This window comes from Alexandromys fortis, unplaced genomic scaffold, assembly GCF_014885135.2.
Source record: "Alexandromys fortis isolate MF-2015 unplaced genomic scaffold, M_Fortis_MF-2015_v1.1 scaffold_1, whole genome shotgun sequence".
NCBI classification, from domain to species: Eukaryota; Metazoa; Chordata; class Mammalia; order Rodentia; family Cricetidae; genus Alexandromys; species Alexandromys fortis.
Genome location: NW_026067927.1, coordinates 2,426,705 through 2,451,368, shown reverse-complemented (window position 1 = coordinate 2,451,368; position 24,664 = coordinate 2,426,705). Strand labels below are relative to the sequence as shown.

Below are 24,664 nucleotides of genomic sequence, written 5' to 3'. Positions count from 1 at the left end.
TATAACAGTTTAGAGGTAAAATTTTTGAAGTGTGTTGCAGCAATTTCAGTTTGCTCATGCTTATCCCTGGAATGTATAAACTGCCTTGGAACTTATGTGCCTTGGCAACATATCTAAGAATTCTATATTCCAAACTGACTGTTGGTTCATTTGGACACTCTCAGGAGTAGAGAGAGGTCGTGCTTTACTTACTTCTTGATTTGGCTTTTCTAGCAGTGAAATAATTAGGCTGTGACTGCCAGTTATGTTATGTACTAGCAGGGTTGCCAGCTACTTAACCTACATCAAGTTCTCCTGACCTGTTCCTCATCTGTGAAGTGCTTAGAGCACACATGACTTATAGTAGTTGTATGGTGGATGGCTGTAGATGGTTACAGTTTGTTCTCAGTAAATGGAGTTGATGCTGCTGTTTGGTTAGAGTTGAATGTCTGTTCATGACAAAAGTCATGGTACAACTATGTTGTAAATTTAATCCTCATTCTTCTCAAAAGAATTATCAGCTGTCACTAATTGCTTGTAGCTCTTCACCTAGGAGTGGGGCTTGTGAGAGTTCCCCTCTACTCCAGCACATCAGCGGTTGCTGTGATAGTGCTGATTTTGTTCAGTCAACTGTACTGTTGAGATTTCATGGTACAGCGCCTCTGTTGTATATAGAAGATACGGTCTCAAAGTAGACACCCCGCTCCTCTGACTCTTACCATCTTCCCACCTCCTTTCTGCATCAGTGTTCCCTGAGCCTTAAGTACATGGGTTGTTGGAATATGGTCTGCGTCCTTTCCCTTTTCTTCTGCAATTCTATCCAAATGTCTAGTCTTGTGATGACGTACTGTCTTCTCTGCTTTTCTTGCTGTTCTTAGTTGTATAATTAATCACTCATATGTTTTACCTACCTGTGGTTAGAAGACTTTCTAAAAAATATTTTTAGAAATATCAAATTTCAAGCAAAAGTTTAAAAAATGAGCACAGGCATTATGCTGCCTAGTATACGTTTCCTTGTTCACAAAAGTTCTCTGCAGCATATACTTAGTGGTCCAAGTCCCTTACTCAGTGGTCCAAATCCCTTACATTAAATGTAACATACACAATTTATCTCAAATCTCTACATATAGTCTACAGTATAGTAGGTGCTTTCTCTGATATGATCATGCATTTTATTTTTTCCTACACTATTCAAATTTCTCTCTTTGGTGGGAATTTATGCTCATATGGCCACTGCAGTGTTCTAAAGTTTTCAGACTAGGGGTGCATGGGTTAGCCCACATGGCCCAAAGATTTGTGTCTTCAATTTTCCTCCACACAATAAAAGTGTCACCTTGGCATTTTGACAAGATTATTTTTGATAGTGAAAAGAGAGGCAGAGAGGATGATGGGAGGATAGGGAGGCAGAGGAGAGGGGGGAGGTTAGGGAGGCAGAGGGGAAGAGAGTAGGCCAGAGATGTAGGGGAGGAGGGAGGTTAGGAACTCAGAGGTAAGGAGGAAGACAGAAGGGAGGAGGGAGGCAGAGGGGAGGAGAGAGGCCAGGGAGGCAGAGGGGAGGTGGGAGGCAGAGAGGAGGAGAGAGGCCAGGGGCCAGGGAGGCAGAGGGAAGGAGGGAAGCAGGATGAGGAGGGAGGCAAAGGGGAGGAGAGAGGCCAGGGGCCAAGGAGGCAGAGGGGAGGAGGGAGGCAGGGAGAGAAGGGAGGCAGGAGGAGGAGGAAAGTCAGGGAGGCAGAGGGGAAGAAGGCGGTCAGGAGAGAAGTAGTTCAGCCTCTATGTATTCTCTGTATCATTCTCTCTGTATGATGGGCCAAGCAAGAAGCAGGATATGAAATATGAACCCTGAGCTTTATTGCTTCTTGAAACATGAGAGACAGATTATTTCATCACTACATATTTTTGTATTTAAAATGTCTCCATTTTCAGAGAAGCAGATGGAATTGTTTCATCTCTGCAAATGCTCCAAGCCAGGCTGCGTGGAAGAAAGCTGTGAAGCGTAGATCCCGAACCAATGCACACGTGTGTCATCCCTGACACGCACGCTGCGTGTTTACAGCTGACACCAATCTGTTCATTGTTTCTTCAGTCATCGTCTCATTCCCACCACAGACCCACATCAATCAGCTGTGCAGCCCTAAGCCAGATGATGGGACTGTGGAAACCCTTTCTCTCCTGTGCAAGTAAACAGGTTTTTACTCCAGAGCTGGGGACACTCTCAAGTGCATGCCTGGTAACAGGAATTGTGGATAAATCCATAATCCATGTCTCCATAGATGCTGGAACTCCTACCTATGCGTATGAGTTTCAGTATCACCCAAGCTTTCCGCCATGAGGCCCCTGATGTTAAGGGAAACCACAGTGATGATCTCACCTCAGTATTTGATGCTCTGCTTTAAAAGGTTAATGACTGGGTCTTTGCTGGCAGAAGCATTGTGTTAAGGAGGCCTGGGTTTGGCTCTTGACTTGATGGCCTTGGGCGAGTTTCTCCTTTCCTCCTGAATTTGCTCTCTTGATTCTCTGTAGCAAGGCCGAGCTAGATTAGGAAACTCAACATTTTTTGCTTCTTTCACAACATGTCCCCAGGCAGGGTCACTCTTAGAATCCTGGCCTGGGACACCAGTAGGACAGGTGGTGGGTCTCCTGTAAAGCCTGCCTTAAGGCAATAATGTCACGGCTTTGTTCCCTGCTCATAAGAACATATTGGAACACAAATGAGGTAAAGATTAGTACTTTTTCTAAGCTGGAACAGATTCTATCATGTTCCTGTTTATCTACATATTTACTATACATCCTATCTTGTCTGCAGTTCCAAATATGATATTTAAGGAAACTGCTCACAAATTCCTTCAATATCTTAATCTCAGTAATTTAAATGTCATAACATACATACCTCTCATGACACCGGTGTCTCCTGCCATCTGTCAATTGGGTATTGTCTTAGAATTTTTGCAATGTTGAATGTTTTATATTATATTAAAAGGTGCATTATAAGAAACACAGACTTGGAGCCAAAGACTTTGTGAAGGCTGAAAGGGACTCGGAACTGAAGCATTTAGTTCTAAGAAGGGTGGTTCGGGCAAGTGATCAGAGGAGAAAAAGGAAGCCACGTGAGGAAAGCTGTTCTTTATATTACTATTAGTTCTCAGGGAATTTCATGGGATGCATTTCTATCACAGTCATCCCTTCCCAACTCCTTTGAGATCCACCGCTTTCACTCCACACCCAAATTTGTGTCCTCTGATTTTTTTTAACACATCAAGTTGAATTTGGCCGCTCATGTATTCATAGGTGTGTGACCTTCCATTCCAGATGCACCAGGGGCTACACTACTAAAGAAAATGGGCTCTGCTTTTCCCGGAAGACACCAACTGTAAATAGCTCCTAATCAGGCATGGGACTTTGTGCTCACTTCTCCTCTCCACCCTGAGGCTGGCTGTGGCTTGAACTTTCTGCAGTCTTTTGCATGCCATGCATCATGACTATTGTGAATCCAGATGTGCAGCTGCCCTGCTGTGTCCAGAGGACACTATTTCATTGTGGTCATCCATGCATCAGCTCTTACACTTGTTCTGCTCGCCCTTCTGCAATGATCCATGGAGACCAGGCAGGAGGAGTGTGATGTTGATGTCCTATTTAGTGGAGAACAATCCATAGTCTCTTATTCATGGCACCTTGGCTCATTGAGGGTCTCTGTGTGAATCACCATCTACTGCAGATAGAGAGATGCATTAGAATGATAAATCAGTAGGTGTTGGTCTAATACTATGTCAATTTAGCAGAATAGTAGTTATGGGTCCCCCTGGATTATAGTCTGTCACAGGTTCTTGGCCCTGAAATGGGTTTCATTTTGTGAAGTCAGACTTAATTCCAATCATAAAGTTGTTAGTTATTCCCATGATGTTCACACAACTATTGAATGAGTGGACATGTCTCGTCAGGCCAGTCATTACTATAGATCACAGGGTTCACAGCAGCTGAGTAAAATTGATCATTACTTTTCTCCTATTTTGGAATTTTACCTTACCCCAGTAAGAATGGTTAAATTGTGTGTGTGTGTGTGTGTGTGTGTGTGTGTGTGTATAAAATTCACCATGATCAAAATGGCTTTATCCCAGGGATGGTTAAAGTTAAACATACAAATCAGTAAGCATAACCCACCATAAAGACTAAAGAGTGTAAGTGACACAATTACTTATTAGATGCAGAAAAGCTTTGACAAAATCCAACATCCATTTGTGATAAAAAAAAAAAAGTCCTGGAAAAAACAATACGGATAAAAGAATAAAGATAATATACAAGAAATCCACAGTCAATACAATCCTTAAGTTGAAAAAACTCAAAGCATTTCCACTAAAATCAAGAACAAGAAAAGGATATCCACTCTCCTCCCTTGAGTTCATATAGTACTTAACACCTTAGCTAGACAATGAGACCGGTAAAGGGGGTACAAACAGGAAAGGGAAAACCCAAAGTATCCTTATTTATAGCTAATATGACTCTCTATAAAAGATAATAACCCCACAAGAAGACTCATACAGCTGATAAATACACTTATCAAATTAGCTTAGGAGAAGAACATTTATTTTCTTCCAGTCCATCATTGTGTAGAGGGGAGGGTCCAGCAGGGCAGCACACACCTAGTCATCAGGATGACAGTCAGGACTCCTGATACTTAGCTCTTTCTTCTTGATGTATTTCATCTGGGGTGTCAGCCTGTGGGATACTGACACCTACACTTAGGAAGTGTGATTCCCTCATAGTTAGTCCCTCTTTGAAAGTTCTTTCAAAGAAACGCCCAGAGACTGAAGGAACAGAACAAACTCCACTCAGAGCAAGAACTCTGTTTTAGACAGGACCTAACTGGAGTGGGGGGTAAATGCAGCCCCCCAAATTCATAAACATTCCCAAGAAACTGTGTCTGCCTTGGTAACCAACCAAGGTGTCCAAACAACATCTGCTTGCTTCAAATGTTTTTGTAGGTACCTGATTGTCCTCTGTTTTGACGGTTTTAAAATTCTCCTACACCCCAATCAAAGAATTCAAAAGTTGTATATTTTTACCCAATCCCAAAACATCAAGGCTTGTACCACTCTGCTTGCAGTTTTTTCCTTTAAAAGCCCATTACTCTGAAGCCCTTGGCTGTTTTCCCTGACCGTGTAGGTGTGTACCAGTTAGCTAACTTATAAACAATAAACCCCAGTGTGTTTGCATTGGATACTGGCTCTGTGGTAGTCTTATTTGGGGGTCCTGTGGCATGGGCTCAGCAAGATATGTTCCACTAATCTCCTGAGGTTTATTCAGTCCAACCAATTAGTTTGACAATCAGCATTAACCATCGTAATTCAGATTCTTTGTCTTTTGTCAGGTAAATGTCTGGCAACAATTTTCCAGTATTCTTAGTGACCTCGTTGCTGTGTTAGTTCTCTCCTTTGCTGGACAGAGCCCTTGGAGATAATCCTAGGCTCCGATTCTTGCTGCTATTTACTCAGTGTTGGAGTGCCAATCAAGAAGTCTTTGTACCAAGTCTTGAATTGTTTATCCTATTTCCTTCCTGTGGTTAAAACTTTCAGGCATTACACTTCTCACCGCAATTTTAAGTTGATTTTCATGCAGGGAAGAGGTAGTTGTCTAGTTTCAATCTTAAACTCATCTTCAAGTTCCCTTAGCCCCACCTATTGAAAATGGTGTCTTTTCTATAAATTAGCCAATCAGTTGTAGAAGCATGGATTTGTTTCTGAGTTCTCCATTACATTCTGCTGGTTCGGATATTTGTTTTCATGCCAGGACCATGTTGGTTTTGTTACTAAGGTTATGCAGTGTGTGTTAAAAACCTGCCTTTCTTGTTCCTCTAGCATTACTCTCTCTCTCTCTCTCTCTCTCTCTCTCTCTCTCTCTCTCTCTCTCTCTTTAAAGCTTCCCAGTTTATTCTGTATCTGTTCTGTTTCCATATGATTTTTAGGCTCACATTTAGCAGATGTGTGAATATTGTCACTGGGATTAGTTTGGGGCTTGCCCTGAATCTACACATACTGTTTTGTATAGTTTATCATTTAAAGCACCATCACTTCTCTCTGTCCGCAAACATGAGAGGCTTGAGTTCCAACATTTGGCATACTTGTAAAAACTGGGCTCTTGCAATTCAAAGCCTGTTCTCCTAACGTGCTTGGGCTACCTTTTACAAAAATCCTTTTAAATTGGGGCTAACACCTACTGTGAAAACAAGCAAGACTCCAAATCCCATGGTTTTTGCATGTGATGGTCCTGTCCCTACTCCTATTCCCTGCTTCCCTCCCTGCCTCACTAGCTGTTTGTCTCTTATTGTTCTCTACAATGGATCTATCTTCCCCTTCCTTTCACTCTAAAACCCTAAGCTATTCTGTCCTTTGCTTTGTTCCCTCTTGTAGCATCTGCTAATCCAGTCCTTAATGGAATCACCTGTGTGCTTCCCTGACTTCTGCTGCCTACCTAGGCTGGGAGTTTTAAGTTGGTCAGCTAACACAGGTTCCTAAAATGTTTTATCTGTCTGTCTGTTAAAATAATGTGGCCACAGTATGCTTGTCTTATGTCTGTGTGAGTATGAGTGTTTGTTTCCACAGTGTGCTTGTCTTATTTCTCTGTGTGAATATGTGCATGTTTTAAGATCTGTAAAAACTTATAACTCCAGATTACAACAACTCTGGAAAAATACAAACACGTGGGTAACCTTCATTTTGACCTCACCACCATCTTAGGTAAGAGTATCCACGTGTGCTAATATTCTTTGACTTATTAAAATATATTTTTTCATCTTCTTATATTTGCTAGCATTTGTAAGCTGCAAGTAATTGAGTAAAGTATGTGTCTAAATTTAACTTATGTGCCTTCCACCTCTTCAGCTTCCTGAATGCTACACCGGGGATGGATCCTCCCATCCTGCCAAAACAGGTAGACTAAATCTTCCCCCCACAGGAAAATCATTGAGCCTCTTGTACTCAGCAGTTAACGGCTGCTTCTAAGGCTGATATTCTCCAAGGACTAAGGAGAGACTTGGGATTGCCTGTGTAGCCAAAAAAAAAAAAAAAAAAAAAAAAAAAAAAAAAAAANTCCCCCCAAAGGAAAATCTTTGGGCCTCCTGGACTCAGCAGCTAATGGCAAGCACTGCTTCTAAGGCTGGTGTTCTCCAAAGACTACAGAGAGACAAAAAAAAAAAAAAAAAAAAAAAAAAGCTGTCTCATGTCTGCTCATTTATCCCTCTTAAATTTGTCTAATGGCATTTGATGGCTTAAGGTCTTTCACGGGCTTTAATAGTCTAGGATTAACAGGTTTCAGGTGTATCTTAAAAAATCCAGAGTTCCCAATTCCCACTAGTTGTCTTCTAAAATGTTCTGTTCCAGTTGTCTTACAGAGACCTACAAGTTCCTGGGAAAGAGTTCTGCTGCTCTCTCAAGAAATCTGGTCTGGTAAAAATGAGCAGTCTCCAAAGCCTACTTTAACCCCACCCTTTTTCAAGCATATTTTACATTTACTTTTGCTATTTGGGCCAAGACCAACTTATAAAAGTGCCCTCCAGACAACGCCAACACCTGCACCAGCTTCTGGGACTTCCCCATTGCTTCCAACTCTCCTGGCACGAAAGGACACCTATCAACTAAAATCTATTTTTAGAAGGACATATCTGCTCTTGTGTCTCACTTATACACCTGAGCCTTACCTGTACAACCAGAACACCTCTCTGTTGTATTCTTTCTGGAAGTTAATGACCATTCCCATGGCTAGCCCCAGTCACAGAGCCAATAATAACAATTTTTTTTCTACTAGCCACTTGCATTCTCATCTCCCTCAAGGAAGAGATGCCTAACATCTCCAGGATGGCAGTAAACTGGATGCCTCTCCAAAAATACCTCTTGCTGAGCATGAGTCCACCTACTCCCAGTTCTCCCCCTCTTGCATGTTGCTCCATGTCTGCAGAAAGTAGCCAGACTTGATCTGGCACCCCTTTTTCCAAAGAAAGACTAGAATGTTTGGTTAAATGCATCACCTCAGCTCCCTGGCACCCCTTTATACAAAGAGTCTGGATTGGTTCCCTCCTTTAAGCCTCTTCTCACCTTCTTCTGTATTTACCTTCCTCCTCCTCCTTAAGTAGCACCCCCAATTTTACCAGTTCCCTATCAGATCACTTATATTCTGCCATTCCCTCTCTATCGCTCCCCAATTCTCTATCCTGGTAATGCTCCTATTGTACTTCCCTGACTTCTGTAGTTTATACAGGCTATGCAAATACTTCTGAAGTTTTGGAGCTAGGAACCTCCAATGAGAGAAAATGTGACGTTTGTTTTTCTGGGTCTAGGTTACCTCATTCAATATAATCTTTTACTAGTTCCATCCATTTATCTGAAAAGTTCATGCATTCATTTTTCTTTATATCTGAATAGTATTCCATGCTGTAGCACATTTTCAGCATCCATTTGTCAGTCAAAGGACCCTTAGGTCATTTTCATTTCCTATCTATTGTGAATAAAGCAGCAATGAACATGGCTAAGCAGTATTTTTAAAGTATGATGCTGAGTTCTATGATGCCAGCCTGCGGTATAGCTGGGCTCTTATGAGAATTCATTCAGCCAATAGCCTTTTGGGTCCTGACCAATTAGGGTGTGGTCTGAGGTATAGGACAGCTCTCATCTTAATCTACTTAATCATTATCCTGATCTTTTAAAGCTGACTCCCCTTCACGTGGGAGCTACATCCTAAAGAGAGGCTGCTGTGTAGTCCTCCTCTTTTCAGCTCCAATGATTTCCTTACAAAAACATATGTGAGCCCGTACTCCTGGCATGTCCTGCTGCTGGTCAGTGGGGAAGCACTCGGACTTGGCCTTGGGGGCACTCTGGAGCCCCAGTTGAGCTTCCACCTGCTCAGAGGATGTGACCGAACTGAACTTTGGAGCCTCTGGAAGTGTGGAGACTGTGGTGATTGTCACCATAAGTGTGCTGGCCACTATCTTCCTAGCTTTGTTTGCTGCCTTGGTGGTAGATTGTAGGCAGAGCTAGTGCTGTCCTCGAGACCTGCTCCAGTGCTATGATTTCAAGGCCATTTTGGACCTCATCAATGCGAGGTAGACTCAGTCTAAGCCCTCAGAGTTAGATGGATGGCGTTGTCAGCATCAAAACCCACATCGAGGCCATTGTGGAGAATGAAGACTGGATTGAAGATGCCTCGGGTCTCATATCCCACTGCTTCGCCATATTGAAGATTTGTGACACTCTGACCGAAAAACTTGTTGCCATGACAATGGGTTCTGGGGCCAAGATGAAGACTTCAGCAAGTGTGAGCAATATTATTGTGATGGCTAAGCAGATGAGCCCATGTAGACAATGTTGTAAAGTCTGTAACTGCCATTAGACCCCAAGCTCCTGGATGCAGGGACAACTGCACTGTTCCTATCGTCAGTCACTTGGTGCTAGCGATCAAGAATGCCTACCACCTAACCGGGGTCCTGGACTGGATGGACCAATCACTGCCTGCTGCTGAGGAGCACTTAGAAGTTCTCTAAGAGGCAGCCCTGACTTCTGAGACAGATAAAAAGCCTTCCAAACGCTGAGAGCTTCTTCCTGCAGGAGCAGTCGGCCATTTAACCTGCATGCTCCAGTCCCTGCTCCTGCGTAGCTCAGCTGAGCCTTCCACTTCCTGTAGATTGAGTTGTTCTCTGGAGCTCCAGCATCCAGCCCTGGGTGCAGAGTAAAGCTAAGAGCCTCATCCCGGAAGCCTCTGCTGCAAAGGATGCAGGAAAGTGGTAGTGTAATATCACAGTTAGGGGAGATGCCTCAGACCTCTCCAGCAGAGCACGGAAGGCTGCATGAAAACTGCTAGATTTAGTTCATTTAATGTTTCCAAGAAAATGGAGCTGCCCTCTAAGAATCAAGAGGCTTCACATTAAATTAGGATTTCTGGCTATTGGAAACCAAGGCGTGGCAACTCGGATCCGAATTTTAGAGAACAATCAGAACTAAGTCGGAATCGCCTCTTTGGGTGATCTGCGAACTCCCCTTGCTGGGTTGTGTTCAGTACTTGGTTCCTGGAGCATCCAAGCCCTTCACCCCACCATGTGTTTCCCCTTTCCCATTTGTGTTAGACACTGTGGAATATAAAGTTGTTTCCTTTTTATCACTGTGCCTGCAATTTGACTTTTCAACCACTAGGTGGATAGCAAATGTGTTCTTCTGTTTTCCAAGCCCCCCCCCCCCCAAAAAAAAATTGACACCAGGAGATCAGAAGGTCAAGGTCTGCATGGAAGCCTTTTGAAGTTCCGAGGATGAAGACTGGAGATAAAAAAAGATACTGTCTGCAGTTACTGGGTAACACTCATTCATCAGTTTACACACTGAGTGACTTAGTTTTCATTATACACTATTATAAACCAGATGGTTTATCATATATCATAGTATCTCTTTATTTCGCCAGTATTTTACCCTTATAAAATATAGTGAAACATTGTGGATGTTTATCTTGAATTTATTGCATATATTATATGTCTCCACTTATGAATGTGTACAAAAACCTCCTTTTGAATAAATTTGTTAAAGTAAAAACATGTAATGCATTTAAACAAAACTAGAAGTGTAAGTGGTATATAGAAATGGGGATCACCTGAGAGGAAAAGAAAAAGCATTAACATGGGGGGAAAAAGATAAAATTAACCAAGGAGCAAAGATATGCTAGAAGGCATGTGATTTTTGGTTGCTGGAACACAGAAGGCAGCCAAAATAAGAAGACTATTAAATTCTTGACTGTAAGCATCCATAATAGAGTTCAAAGTCAATGGCTAGGGGAGCTCTGGTCCAAGGTGGAGTAGTCAGTTGCTGGCCTGGTAGTCTGAGAGACACAATAATATTCTTTCCTTTATCTACAAGCTTTTTGTTATTGAGTATGGCTAAGGCTTCCCATGGGGATCTCATTCAGATTCTGACAACTCTCACAGAATAAAAGGCAGGGTGACGTTAAAATAAACACACACATGGTTTAAAAACTTCATTGTGTGTCCAGAGTACATTGGAAGCTGCCTTATAGATTCTGTGCATGATGAGCCATAGAGCGTGGTGTATGAACTAGTTCCTCATCTGGAGCCACCCTTGGCTTAACCCTTTTCTAAAAAAGATTAACAAAAATAAGTGGTGGAGCCAAAGCCAATGCAGGGTTCTCCACCTCAGCCCACCCCTAAGTAGTCACAGAGCAACAAATGCTGGGGAATAGGTCAGTGGTTCTTCCTTGCTTTTGTATAAATCCTGTTTTAAACTGCCAGGTTCCTACAATCATTGAAATTAATGGGAATGGACTGGCTGTGGGGGTGGTTTGAAGCCTCCAGAGACATCTATGCTGCCATGTCCTGTCAGCTTCTTAGCACTTCAGGTCACCTCTTAGAATTTTGCTTTCTACATAGAAAAATCCAAAGGGAATAATCTTAATTGACTGCTGACATATAAAGTAAAAGATAGGAATCCCTCCAGACATGCTGGCATTATTGGGCAGCTTTAAAGTCTGGTGTGGGGTTTTGTAGATTGAGATTCACTGACCACTTCTACAAAGTCAACAGAAAACAACAATGGGGGCTGGAGCAGACCTGAGGCAACAAATTCCACAGGAGTGGGACTGAACCAGCTACCTAAGCCAGAGTGGGCCTGAGGAAGCAAACTCCACAGAGCAGGAGTGGATCCACTTCAGGGACATTGGCAGACCAGGACTGAGCCAGCAACCTGGGCCAGAGCAAGGAACTCCAAGGAATAGGTACAGGGGAGAAACTGCTGAGCAAGTGAGCCAGAGCCAGAGACTCCTGAGGGTCCAGACATGAATCTGGGACCTTCAAGAGAGCAGACCTAAGCCAGGACCCCTGTGGATCTGGGCATGAGCCTAGGACTTCTGAGGAATTAGGCCCGAGCCAGGTCCCCTGGAGGTCTGGGCGTGAATCTGGGACCGCCAAGGGAGTAGGCAGAACTAGATATCTCTGATTGAATCTGGGACCTCAGAGGGAGTAGGTTTGAGCCAGGACCTCTGTGGGTCCAGGAGTTGGTCTGGTACATCAAAGGGAATAAGCAGGAATCAGAAACCTCTGTGGGTCTGAGCCTGAGTCTGAGACCTCTGAGGGAGTAAGCCTGAGTCAGAACCTATGAGGGCCTGGGTGCATCAGAGCCTGGGAACTCCAAGGGAGTAGACGAGAGCCAGAGAACTTTGCAGGACCAAGCCAGGGACCTCTGCAGGAGCAGATCCAGACCAGGATTTACAGAAACAGGTCAAAGCTGGCAACCTAGGCAGGAGCAGGCCTGAGACAGCAAACTCCAAGGGAGTGGAGCAAAGCCCAGGAGTGCTGAGCGACCCCCAGGAACATGGAGTGACCAAAGGGGTAACTAGAATCGTGGCACTAATTGTACCACGAGGAACAACCATCTGAGCCTTGGATTCACTGGCCACTAGAAGATTAATCAACAGAATCATCGACAGCCACAAACACACCTATTAGAGGAAAAGATGAGTAGAAAAGGTGAGATACACGCTATACCACAAAGAGCAACACGACACAAGTAAACCATAAAGACCCTATAATAGCAAGACTTGAACAACTAAATATAGATGAAGCAGAAGAAAATGACTTAAAAAATTAACTTCAGGAGAATGTTTGAAACTCTTAAAGAGAAAATGGGAAATTCCCTCAAGGAAATGGAGGAAAAGACAAAAAAAAAATAAAAATAAAAAATAAAAAAGGAAGACATCAGCAAATCCCTTAAAGAAAACCAAGAAAAAGAAATCAAACATATAAAAGAAACTATTCAAGACTTGAATACTGAAATAGAGAAAATAAAGAAAGCACAAGCCAAGGAGCCGAGGGAATTATAAAAACAGAAATCATGAGAAAACGATCTGGAACCACAAACAAAAGCATGAACAGCAGAATACAAGAGATGGAAGAGAGAATCTCAAGCACTGAAGATGCAACAGAGGAAATAGACTCATCATTCAAAGAAAGCATTAAATCTAACAAGGCTTAACCCATAATATTCAGGAAATATGGGACACCATGAAAAGGCCAAATGTAAGAATAATAGGTATAGAAGGAGAAGTTCAACTCAAAGGCACAAAAGATACATGCCTATGAAGATACAAGAAGCTTACAGAACACCAAATAAACTGGATCCAAAAAAAAGTCCCCTCGCCACATAATAATCAAAACACTAAACATACAGAGTAAAGAAAGACTATTAAGAGCTGCAAAGGAAAAAGGCCAAGTAACATATAAAGGTAGACCTATCACAATTACACTTGACTTTTCATTGGAGACAACAAAAGCCAGAAGGTCAAGTGCAGCATTATGCAGACATTAAGAAACCATGGATGCCAGCCCAGACTACTATACCCATAGAAGGACAAAACAAGATATTCCATTACAAAACTAGATTTAACGAATACCTAGCCACAACTAAGCCCTACACAAAATACTAAAAGGAAAATCCAACCCAAGGAATTTGGCTACACCAAGAAAAACACTGATGACAATTTATGTTGGATTGGTTGTGGGGTAAAGAGAACACTCCTGCATTGCTGGTGGGAATGCAAGCTGGTACAGCCCCTTTGAATGTCAGTATGGTGGTTTCTCAGAAAATTAGGAAACAACCTTTGTCAAGACCCAGTAATACCACTTTTGGGTATATATCCAAAGAATGCTCCATTTGCCACAAGGACATGTGCTCAACTATGTTCATAGCAGCATTGTTTGTCATAGCCAGAAAATGGAAACAACCTAAATGCCCTTCAGCCATCAGGATCAGGAAAATGTGGTACGTTTACACAATGGAGTACTACACAGCAGAAAAAAAAAATAATGACATCTTGAATTTTGCAGGCAAATGGATGGAGCTAAAAAACATCATTTTGAGTGAGGTAACCCAGGCACAGAAAGACAATTGTCACATGCACTCACTCATAAGTGATTTTTAAACATAAAGAAAAGAAAACCAGCTCACAAACCACAATCCCAGAGAACCTAGACAACAATGAGGACCCAAAGAGAGACATATATAGATCTAATCTACATGGAAAGTAGTAAAAGACAAGATCTCCTGAGTAAATTGGGAGCATGAAGACCTTGGGTGAGGGTTGAAAAGGAGGGGAAGAGGTAAGGAGGGGAGCAGAGAAAAATGTAAAGCTCAATAAAAATAATGAAAAAAAAAAAGAAAATATATATAAAATAAACTCTTTCTAAAAAGTACACACAATCACGTGGACTCTGTTTTCTGCTGGTCAACTCACCCTGGGCATAGGGCCCATCCTATAGTGTGTTTGATATACCCAGTGACAATCCATTGAATAAAATTTGTTTTACTTGAAAAGAATGAATTAATGAAAGAAAGAAAGAAAGAAAGAAAGAAAGAAAGAAAGAAGAAAGAAAGAAGAAAGAAAGAAAGAAAGGAAGGAAGGAAGGAAGGAAGGAAGGAAGGAAGGAAGGAAGGAAGGAAGGAAGGAAGGAAGATATCAGAAGCTATGGCCAGTAGCAGGCAAGTTTTAGATGTGGCTTCTTCTCTTTGCTTGAGTCTCAAATGGGGCTAAAATTTAACATGTATTGAACATAATCCATTGTTATGATTTTTGTTTCCTTAACAAACTTGAGATAGCTTTCCTAACCTGGATACCAGGAATATTTGCCAGGTTTTAAAGGCCAGCCAGCATTGGCAAGGCAGCATTGTTAGTGAGTGTATGTGTCCACTGCTAAATAGTTGGACACTGTCCTGACTTCTTAGGAAAATATTGACATTACTCCATGAGGACAGAGATGGGGGAGGGAATTTTAGGTTTTCTCTAAAGACAAAATGTCTTTCCTGATAGAAGGGAGGACCCCAAAATCTGGTCAATATTTTTCATAGTAAATCATTCCTTTGAACTGATTCCTATTCTGCCACCAAGTCCTTGCCCTTACTGTAAGGCTCAACATCCTGCCAACAAGCCAATGAATGCTAAAGGAGAGGTCATTTTGAATTTGGGGATCTCTAGAAATATCATTGCAGGCAAAACTTCGGTCTTGGGAAGAATTCGTGATCCCTGGGAATCATAGTGGACTATTTGGGGGTTGATACCCAGCTCTGTTTTTGGTATTGGCATTGGTCTGATCTGCACAAGAGCAGACTTGCCCAATGACCTCAGTGAGAACACATCCTACCTTTTTCCAGTCACCTCTCTTAAGCCTTCAGCCCTCCCCATCCCAACCTTTGTCCAGCTGAACTGATACTGTAATTGTTTACACTACCCATGTTTTTTTTTTTTCTTATGATAAGGTTGCCTGTTATGACATCTTCCTGGTATATTAAGAAAGAGAAGTGGCTAACAGCCACCACAGAGTGAAAGTTGACTGTCTCTGGTTATGTTCTCCTAGAACCTCAGACTCGTTGCCCCTAGCTGGCTGTAGGGAAAGCCTGGTATGGAGAAGTCTGAACTATCTTCTCCCTGCACTAGCCGGAAGGTAACCTGACACTGGTTATCATTCTTACCTCATTGTCATCAACTAATTTCCTATCTCCAGTTGAGTGTGTGAGACTGATGTAGCGGCTTAAATGAAGGCAGACAGAAATTGTAATAATATCTACAGCTTTAATTGGGAAAGATTCACAGAACCAGAGGTTCCAGCGGAGAACAGGAAAGCAGAAGGGGCGGGGGAGAGCACAGCAGCAATATTTATTAGTAAAAAATATCCTCAGGCGACCCTGCCCTACAAGCAAGGTGATTGGCTGGGGCTACCCCTGCAGACTGAGCCAGGTGAATCTAGCTTCTGAAGGTTTCCCCAGCAAAAGCCTATGCTGGGAGACAGAGGACAGGAATCTTGAGGGCACTCCTGTCACTTGGCCACTGACACTTCAAGGACTAGGGCGCCTGTCTAGCCACCTACCTTCCTGATAGACCCCACACAGTATCCATTGCTTATCCCTACTGTGAGCCTGAAGGATGAAGAAGACACCTGTAGAAAGACTAGGCAGGTGTTTATTGGGAAAGGGTTATAAAGGTCACAGAAGAAGATACCCCAGCTGTCTCACAGTTCAGTAATAAATGTGCTCAGCACCCAGCAAGGTGGTTACTCCAAACAGTTGACTGCAGGATACAGAGGTTGAGAATATGATTCTATGGTCACAGGTTTTTCTTAACTATCAGTTGTCCATCTTACACGATGTGTTTGTTCTCTTGGGTGGTTCCTCAGCCACACTGAGCCTTGGCTGAAACCTTGAGCACAGGGTTTAACATACTATATATCCTCAAGAAATATTTACAAATGAATGCAAAGATGGATTTTTCTGGACTTTTTATATAAATAGAGTCACATGCAGTCTTTGGCTTTGGTGTCTAGGCTCTTCAACGTGTTTTTAGTTTTCTGCACTGTAGCATGTTGTTATGGCTCAATAGTACTGTACTGTGCACTCTCAACTTATTGATTCCTTCTTTGGTTAATAGACTTCGAGTGTTTCCTTTTTGGCTATTATGAATAAGGCTGTTATTTGTGTACCAGTTTTTGTATGACCCATGTTTCCAATTCTCTAGAACTGAAATTGCTGAGTCACGTTGGAATCTATGCTTATCTTCAATGAAACTGACAAAAATTTCTCCCAAAGCAACCACAACATTGGCATTGGACAGATTTCTATCTTCTAGTGTCTTCTCCAGCATCATTCTTTAGTGTCTTAAATAGAGGTCCTTTTGCCTTCTTAGTCGATGTGCTTAGAAGCTGTATCAGAAAACTCCTAGATCTAATAAATACTTTTATCAAAGTTGTAGGACATGAGACCAACATATACAGTTCAGTAATTTTCCTTATAACAATTCTAACTCACTTCAATGGAGTCAGGAAAAATGTCCCTTCTATTCTTAGTTTCTCCAGGACTTAGTCTTTAAATTTGTTTTTGTTTGTTTGCTTGTTTGTTTTATTGTTTGCACCTATCTTTAATTTATTTACATAATGCATTACATTTATTGGTTTGATATGATGATCTAACCTTACATCCCTGAGATCAATCAGCTTGGTCAATTTAAACCTTTTAAACTGTGTTTTAAAAGCTTATCTTTGAAATTTTTATTTCCTTCATACCATGTATTTTGATGTCTTTTCCTCTTTGAGCAACTCTCAGGTCCTCTTCACCTTTTTATCCACCCAATCTCATGATATCTCTCTCTCTCTCTCTCTCTCTCTCTCTCTCTCTCTCTCTCTCTCCACACACACACACACACACACACACACATACACACATCACACACACAATATTTTGTGAGGCCTTTTGAACCCAGATTAGTTGGTTATGTGGGTTTTCTTGTGGTTTCCTTAACACCACTGGGTCCTACAATCTTTCTCCATCTTCGGCAGGATTCCCTGAGGTCTGTTTAATGTTTGACTTAGGGTCTCTGTATCTGTTTCCATAAGTTGCTGGGTGAAGCCTCTCTGGTGACAGTTGGGGTAGCATATCAATTTCTCTGGGTTTGGAGTTGGTCTTGGCAGAAGAGATTTGGGAGTGGGCAGGAGCTTCTCTTAAAGGCGTCTTTGCACATGTGTGGCAGCCATAGGCCCCTGGGCTGGCTAGGGTACTGACTGGGTTCATCCTGCCAGGTGACAGGGCAGGCCAGCATAATCCTATCACCTTCCCCACTGGGTTACTGGGATGGTGCCTTAGGTGGTTCCTTCTACAGTACTTAAGGTGGGCCTAGGCTAGAGGAGGTATGCGAGAGGGTTAGATAAACCAGGGATTTGATTTGAAATGAAGTGTATCAGGGCTGAGGAGCTGGCTCACATGATAAAGCCCTTGCTGTGAAAATATCCCCAGAATCCACATGAAACCAGCGGTGGTAGTGCACATCTGCAATCCAGTACTCCTAGTCCAAGACGAGATGTGGAGACAGAAGAATACCTAAAAGCTCATTGGCCAGCTAGCTTACTGTCCACCACAACAAACAACAAAGGGACCATGTTTCATACAGGGTAGTGGATGAGAAACAATGCGTAAGGTGTTCCTCTGACCCCCATATGTGCACCACAATACACACACACCTTCACTTATACACACACACAAATGTGCACATCCATGCACACACATCATACATACACACATGCTAAAATTATACTACAATAAAATTATACTAAGATAAAACATTAATAGGAAATTGGAGGTGTGGTCAGGTCATCACAGGTAGTAGGTGTAGCATGTGAGATGGTAGCCCAAGAGAAGAGACATGAATGAAAGAGGTGGATGGTTCTAGATTTCATGCACCCTAGGGACCACAGTTCCCATAGGGGCATGAAAGCCATGTATGTCAAAGCATCAAATGAACAGATTAAATTCCTGGTTGATACAAGATTTTATTGGATCTCAGTGTTTATCTGTGATGTCTTCTTACCAGTTGAGAAATTGAGATTCACAGGGTCATGAGTACTCCTAACATCACCTTAGTCTATCTGGGGCTCCTGAACCCAGAGCTGGTGTTTGGCTACCAGAACATTAACAGCCTAGAATCTGTTTAGATTTTATCTTCTCTCTATATCCGTGACACTGTGAGAAGCCAAGAGCTGGGTATAAAGCCAGATTTAGAGTAGGGCATGATTTGCTGCTGGTTACCCCATTCCCATCTTAGGAGGATTACATAAGCTGTTGGCAAGTTCGTGTTGTCCTTCTGTTACAATCACCTAGTAAATTCGTTTGAGAAACAATCTAAAGGAATGGGACGCCCTCTAGCACACAGAGATTGCTCAAGATGTTGGTCTGTGCGCATTCCACACGATCTAAGTGGGAACTACTCTAGGTGGCCTTGATCATAGCTCCCGCCTTAGCCAAACTTTTTTTTTTTTTTTTGGTGAGGGCCTCTTGTCTTTTAAGAACTAGAATAAATTTTATGCAGTTATATAAAAGTATTTTTTAAAAAAACAAAGAAGAAAGCAAAGAATGTAATTTGGAGAAAAAACTCAACCATTTCTGCAGGAAGTCCAGGGAAAAATCCTGCAGGAAGTCCAGGGACAGACCTGCCAGAAGTGCCACCATGGGCAGTGTCCAAGACAGGCAGAGTGCAGGGCTGGACTGGCCTGGCTCTCCACAGCCACATTCAAGGCATTCACAAAACCACTAAGGCAAAGCAGTATTAGCAGAGATGGATCCAATGTGCTATTTAACAGAAAAGCCACTAGCCAAACTTTTTGTGCTGAGTTTAGTTTCTACCCATTCTATCTCGGGGCGGGATTGGTGCTGGCCTCATGGAGGCCAAAACCAAGATCTGTTCAGACTCTCCACTTCCCTGAAGCTCTCAGCATCTTTACCACCCTGTTCCACTTCTCCCTGCACTTCTTCAGGGCTGCACCTCGTCCTGATGTCCTAACATAGAAATTCTTAGCCCCAGATGAGGCCATCTGCGCCTTCACAGCCCTTCCTCCTGTCACCTCACGGTGGCCCCTGCAGAGTAATCACAGGCGCAGGTCCCACCACATGCGCTGACCTTCACTTACCTCGTAGTGATTTCCGTTTTAATAGCTTCTGACTTATGACATCGTCTTAGGACAGCTTACCTGCTTCTTCACAGCACCTGCCTCGAACTGATACCACATCTTCTTCCTTTCCCCTGACCTCCACACTGGACAGGGATCTTTTCTCATTTGTATCTCCGCATTTATTTACAATGTTTCCTCCTCATTATAAAAGTAGTCACACTACCATCATCCACAGGCATCCTTATACGTAAGTCATCCAGAGAATACCTCTCTAGGTGGCTTGATGATAGTTAACAACCAGGACAGGAAGGAAGCATTGGATTTAATCACCTGAATCATAGCTTTGTAGCCAAATTTACATAAAGATTTCCCGGTGTTAATGGCTGTTCTTCTTCATATAAATATATGTTAGACTTACAATGGGGTTATGTCCTGACAACCCAATAATCATAAAGCATGTCACCAAAACACAATTTAAGAATATATAAATGTCTTCCAAAAATTAAGTTAGTATTTTCTGATAATTAACAGAAAACGACAGCAAGAGACAATTTAGATTTCCACAGTATTCTACTTCTTGATGCCATGTGTCCCAGATCCTGTTCTGGTCACTGTTTTCAGCACAGAGATTGAATAAAATGGGTTATTCTTCTGTTAGAGGGAATCCTGGAATCGTTTTCTATTCTGTCACACAATCACGTGAAGATGTAATTGATCATGAGAAGGTGTGTAAAGGCACCCTGTCTCCTGAAGGAGAGACACGGATGATCATGAAAAGGTGTGTAAAGATACCCTGCCTCCTGAAGGAGACACAGTTGATCATGAGAAAGTGTGTAAGGGTGCCTTGCCTCCTGAAGGAGACACAGTTGATCATGAGAAAGTGTGTAAGGGTGCCTGGCCTCCTGAAGGAGGGTCCGGCTGATTCCCTCAGTTCCCCACAGTAACTGAAGTGGGACAACAGAAGAAGCAGAGAGATGAGAAAGATGAGATGCCCACTGTAAAAATGAGGGTAGTGGGGTGTATAGAAGGTCCTACTCCGGATGACCTAGCTCGGAGTCCAGGAAGGAATGTCTAGGACTCGTTTTCTTCACTCTACAATTGCTCTGCTTATTTGTCCCCTGGGTAAGAGGCAAGCCTGGAGCATGCAGCCCTCCTTTACAGCCACCTGCTCACTCCCGTGCATGATGAGACACAAAGCTGGAGAAGGGAGTTCGGAAGTCTTGCTGTTTTCAAAACTGGCTCACTAGGGAACTAACCTTAGCCCGGTGAGCTCAACACCCCCAAGGGCAGAGGACCCAGTGTCTCAATGCCATTTCCCAGGACCTCACATTTTACAGGATCTGTTGCTCCATGATCCTTTCACATGTGCACATCCAAACTGTAACATCTTCCAGGTCAAAGATGCCAGGACCCCCGCTCCAGTAATGGCTTGCATCTTAGAGGCCTCTTCTAGGCTCCTTCTCAATGTATCCTGGTCCTTCAGTCATGGACCTCGCCTGTCAATTAATTCTCCACTCGCTACACTTGCTTCTGGGCAGATTTGTGCGTTGTTCTCTCTGCTGGCCCAAACTTATGTAACAGTTTCAAAGCCTGTTTTGGAGAGTGTTCACAGTGCTCTCAGAAGTAGACTGAGTCACGCCAAGCTTCTGCTATTTCAGGCAGAGAGAACAGAACAAAACCTCCCTCCTTTTCCTGCAACTGCTGAGCAGGTGCTGGCCATCCCACCTCCTGTTTGCTCAACATAAAAGCCGTGGGAACATTTGGGACTCCTATTTTTTTAACACTCAACATCTAATCAACCAACCAGTCCTTTTGACTCCACCTTCCAAACAAACTCTGTCCCCTTCTCATCTGCTCCCTGCTCCACTCTAACCAGAGTCTTACAGTTTGGACTGGATTATTGTTATAGCCACTGTTCTGCTTTGTTTTTAGTACAGCTGTTACTTTTAAAGCATGTATTTTCTACAGAGCAGCCAGAGCGCTGTGAGAGACACAGGCTGAATCATATCTTGTTTCTGCAGACAGCTCCCACTTACTTTCAACGATAAAGAACTTACCAAGGCTCGCAGCACCTGCTCTGCCTGTGGCTGCTCCTACCTACCCTCACCCCTCTGATCCCAGAGGTCTTTACACCTGCTGCTTCTTTTAACGGGAATAATATTTTACGATAGTCATAAGCCTACATGCTCATTTATTTAGGTCCCTATTAATAACCTCTACTTCGAAAAAGCCTCTCTTGGTCCTGCAATAGGAAAATATCACCCGCGGTCCCCATCCCTGCATCTTTTGTAAGCTGGTTTTGTCTTCAAATCCCTTTCATCACTTGATACTAAAATTTCTTCACTCCTGTTTCCTGTCCTCTGCAGTGTGAACTGAATACACTAAGAAGCTGAAGTGGGTTTGTCTGTCATGTTTCCTCACTAACTCTTAGGCTACGCAGTTTCTGGAAGATGAGCGGAGAGTCCCGGACAGAACATTTCTAGAGAGATGTGAGGTGGTGAAGACATGTGTCGGGAATTCAGGACTCAGCTTGTTTCACTAAGAGCCCCCGCCTCTCTCTCACTCTGAGAGTTCAGCCAGGATGTATCTACCTTCACCCTGTTTCCTTGCAGCACAGGAGATAAACACAGCCTGGGGAACTGGGGTCATTTGGACTAGGTGGCTGCACCACACTGAGTCCAGGACAACATTGCCAACTTTGGAGGAGACCCAGTCTCTGGGACAATCTTCGGAGAGTCAGCGGGAGGTGAAAGTGTCTCTGTTCTTGTAAGTGTCCCGGTACCAGGCCTTATCCAGGCATGATAGCAGCTGCTAAGGTCCTTTGGAGATGAGTCAGTATAGTCGTGGGAACTTAACTTTCAGTATATGGATTCAGGTTGATTCTTTTATTTCTCAGCATTAGACAGTGGAACACTAAAGCCAAACCCTCCTTGGCCCCTGGGACGTGCTTGTATGCCCCACCATAAAAAGTACCTGCTGTGTATTATCTCTCTCCTCACTTAATTGGATTCTCTTTCTCTTTTCACACTAGGGTAGAATCCATGGTTGGCAAGGAGCTTTGGGAGTAAACCGCAGGTTGTAAGGGGAAGGGTGTGCATGCAGCAGAGCAGGTTCACTGTTTGGCTCCAGTCTAGATGTACACAGAGGGAACTGGAGCACTGGGAGCTTTCAGGGGGTCTTCTGAGATGGACTCCTGGCTTTGAAAACCCACTAAGAAGGTCAGCAGTATCTGGGACTGAGGGTCCAGCTGGGAAAGTGGAGATGGCTGTGAGGAAGGATGAACAGACATTGTAACAGGGAGAGGCGGACAGAGGATGTAGGTCACAGACATGTTCTGATGGCCTGGGGAGTCTTCTTGGCGTGGAGATGAGGAGCAGGAGGCACCGAGGAAATCTATGGAGACTTCTGGGCATCATGAGTGGTCCTCCAGCTCCCTGAAATTGGACAGAGTGTCACCTCATCACCGTATTTTCAAATGTATTTTCACCAGCTAAATATTTAGAGGAGAATGGTTTTATTTTCCTTAGAGATAAGGAAAACTGCGGATAAACCCAAGGAGGATATTGTGATATGTATTTCCATAATATTCCCACAAATTTTTATCAGTCTCTGCATGCATCTATCATCTGGCTTCTGTCTACCTGCTATCCATCACCTCTCCTTACATCCAGTTTGTGTGTGTGTGTGTGTGTTCTTGTTTCTCTTTTTCTTATGTGTGTCATATAACTCTTTTCAACTTTCCAATTTAGTTTGATTCTATTATGATTTTCCATACATAACATTATTAGCCTTCTAATATTATTGAGATTGTTTTTATCTCTCTCTTTTACAATGAAAAGTCAAATGTCACAAAACACACAATAAAAGTATGATAAAAGTTATATAGCAATGCCCTAATTCCTTCAAAATTTAATATGTGGTAGTCTTGTTTCCAAATGTATTTCAATAATTTAAAATTCTACATTCCCACTTTACCGTTCTGAACATTGAGGATGGAGACAGTATATACAGAGATTTTATTTTTAACTTTTATTTTTCTTACCTTGGCTGATTATAGGCTATCTAAATTATAACAGCTACTACCTACTTTTCTGTTTTCAGAGACTACTTCTTTGAAGAGTCAAAGATAACTAACTACCTGTCCATTTATTGCCTTCCGTCTATCCATCCCTCCATCCAATTCACTGAAACCATTCTCTTGGTCTAGTATAGAGCCACCAGAACTTGTCAATAACTTTCAATTTGATCATAATCTATGAGCCAGTCAGTCAGCATCTATAACTTTTTACCCAATCATCTAAGTAGTTGTTGGTGAATCTTTACAACTCACCGATAGTTCTATATATCGGCCACCTGCATCCACTAATTTTGGAAACAGTGTCTGGGTAGGAGATGCAAGAATAAACTAAACATTCTCTCTGCTTACCAGGACAATCCAAAAAGAAAACAATTACATACCAAATGGGTTATGTGCATTGGGAATACAGAGAGGAGATGTATTCATTAGAGTCAGCCTGCTCAGAAAAAGTGACATTTGAGGACTGACTGAGCTTTTAGTAGTTTATTATCACATGGAACCTCATAAGGCATATACTTGAAAAATAAAGGATATAGGGATGTGGTAACTATTCCCTTTGTAAGGATAAGTACAGATGATGTCTTAGGACTCAGAGCCTTTTCTCTTCATAAGGACATTGTACACTAGAGTACACTCCTGGATCCCCATAGACTACCTCTAGCATTCTGTTCTTGTATATTCAGGAGTTGAGTCTAACATGACCTTGGGTATCATATTCTAGCTCATCAAGATCAAAATATAATGAAGTTCAAACATTTCAGAGGTAAGAACAGCTGCTTTCTTTTTCTCTTTGGATTTATGAAATGCCCTCACTATGTGCCTGTCTGACCCCTCAATTCTCCTGTTTCACCATCTTCAGTGGTGGGATTATAGGTTTCCTCTTTGATATCTGTTTCACAGATGTGTTCGTATGTATACCCAGAATGGAAAAATATTTCTTCCATCCATAGGAATTCCCATCACATACAAGATTACTTTCTATCTTTAGGAAACTCCAGATAACCTAAGATCACATGACATATTTCTAAAAAATTTCTAAGATGATGCCAGAAGAAGAAGAAGAAGAAGAAGAAGAAGAAGAAGAAGAAGAAGAAGAAGAAGAAGAAGAAGAAGAAAAAGAAGAAGAAGAAGAAGAAGAAGAAGAAGAAGAA

General features: G+C 42.5%; 1 protein-coding gene, 1 long non-coding RNA gene and 1 pseudogene across 5 annotated transcripts in view; 2 read left to right on the top strand and 1 right to left on the bottom strand.

Annotated features, from left to right (window-relative positions):
* LOC126502582 (liver carboxylesterase 1-like) overlaps nt 1–24,664 on the top strand; it is a 103,454-nt gene that overhangs the window by 38,139 nt on the left and 40,651 nt on the right. The gene's annotated exons all lie outside the window — the stretch shown is intronic.
* Nucleotides 6,874–10,442, top strand: LOC126502705 (transmembrane protein 98-like; annotated as a pseudogene).
* Nucleotides 22,211–24,664, bottom strand: part of LOC126502583 (uncharacterized) — a 14,138-nt gene continuing 11,684 nt past the window's right edge. For all 4 annotated transcript variants that reach the window (XR_007591981.1, XR_007591980.1, XR_007591978.1 and 1 more), the window contains one exon: nt 22,211–22,869. This is a non-coding gene — a long non-coding RNA (uncharacterized lncRNA). The remainder of the gene's footprint in view (nt 22,870–24,664) is intronic.